Raw genomic sequence first — 1977 nt, 5'->3', positions numbered from 1 at the left:
CTCAGTCCCCAGTCCTTTGGTGTAGGCATGTGTTGAGGCTATTACCCCAGAGCTTCCTGATATTGTTACACAAGGGAGAACAGCTGATTGTAACAGATATGGCATTTTATCTAGAATGGTACAATTAGTATTAAGCACAATTTGCAAACTAACAAACAGTGGTAACTATTGATTTTGTACTTAAAGCCATTGGAGCAAAGTCTATAATTATATAACAGAACGAATTGTAAATTAGGAGTTTATAAGGAAAGTGTTTCTCCTTATTAGAGTGGATTTACTCTGGGTTCTTCTGGACAAGCTGGTTGCGGTGTTCCTGGTGCTTCCAACACTAGCTGCCCAATCTGCAGTGTAGAAGTTTGGGCCAGGCACCAGGGTTCCTCCAGACTGAGGATCCCTGGATGGTGGAGGGGCTATGGGTAGGGTTTCTCTCCTCTCAAGCAGCTCACTGAGGCTCCTGAGGCTCAAAAATAAATTCTAAAGAATAAAAATATGATCCTTTGCCCACAATATAATGCAAGTAGAAGCTAGTAATAGAAAAAGTAAAGGCTTTTTTTAACCTATAAAAATAAAATAATTCTGTTAATTACTGGGACAACAAGGCAATCCTGAGTGGAATTGGGTATTTTATAAATTATGGTTATGAGAGAAACTTTATGCTATGAAATATTTATATTAATAAAAATTAAAAGTTACCATCTAGGTAAAGAACTTAAAAATAAGCCAAAAGAAAATAGAAGCAATGAATAATTATGATAAAAGAATGTATAAAGAAACAATAATAAAAAGCAAAATAAATAAAAGTATAAAAGTTAGAAATAAGCAAAACAAAGAAATCATTTGCTAATGTAAAAATGAAATGAGAATACTTAAATACACAAAATTAGCAGTACAGAAGAAAAAAATTGTTTTACCTAGAAGAAAACATTAATCCCCAAACAGTAAAGACTTCTTGAGAATGGGCGTGGTGGTTGTCTCAGGTACTTTTCACCTTGCTAAGATAAAATACTCAATACTCAAAGTTGAAGGAGGAAAGCTTTATTTTGGCGTACAATTGGTAGAGGTTTCCGTAGCTGGCTGTCTCGAAGGCAGGGTGCCATGGCAGAGGGGCACTGCAGGTCAGGCAGGAGTCAGCAAAGCTACACACCACAACAACAGCAACTCAAACCTGCCTTTATTTTGCATCCAGGCTACCTGTCCTCTGTACAGCGTCACCCATTGTGGTATTGCAAACCCTAGATCCAACCACCTCTGAAAAACCTCACCTAAGACCACACGAGGCATTGAGGGGACACAATCATAAGGGTAGTGTATGCTTGGATCCCATCACTTGGGAGGCTAAGACAGGAGGAGCACTGTAAGTTCAAGGCCAACCTGAGCTACACAGCAAGACCCTGTCTCAAAAAAAAAAAATAAAAAAAATCATTCCAATGAGAACATTAATACAATCTTGGCTAAAAATGTAAATGAAAACAGTCGTCAATAAAAGATTAGCAAACAGAATCCAAAAATCCATTTAAGCAAACAAAACAGTGAGTAGATGGAATTTATTCTCAGAATGCAAAGGAGTTTGGCATTAGGAAATCTGTTGTAAAATTGAAACAGCTATGAGACTGAGCCTGTTGTTTCACAAAATTGAAGAAAGAAATTACAGACACTAGAGAAGAAATTGAAGTGTTTATTGAAAGCAAGAAATAGCTTCTGGTGGGGATCTGGCTGGGGTCTCTAAACGTGTAGTTCTGGGACGCTTTCTCATGATTCTTTATGCATACACAGAGTCTGGGAACTTGTTTAGTGTCCAGTGATCTCCCATCACAGGTGCCTCTGTGGATTTAGAATAATTCATTGAGGTTTAGGCTTTGTAATGTAGAGTCTAAAGAAAATCAGTTACTCAGCTGGCTTCAAAGGAAACTGAGTATAAAGGAATCTGGTTAATCTACATTTTATGATCCTCCTAATCCAGCCAAAGTAGGGAGGCAT

This window comes from Octodon degus, unplaced genomic scaffold (assembly GCF_000260255.1).
Source record: "Octodon degus isolate 3935 unplaced genomic scaffold, OctDeg1.0 scaffold00023, whole genome shotgun sequence".
In the NCBI taxonomy this organism is placed as follows: Eukaryota; Metazoa; Chordata; class Mammalia; order Rodentia; family Octodontidae; genus Octodon; species Octodon degus.
The sequence above is the reverse complement of the archived record's forward strand: the minus strand, read 5'-3'. Positions refer to the sequence as shown.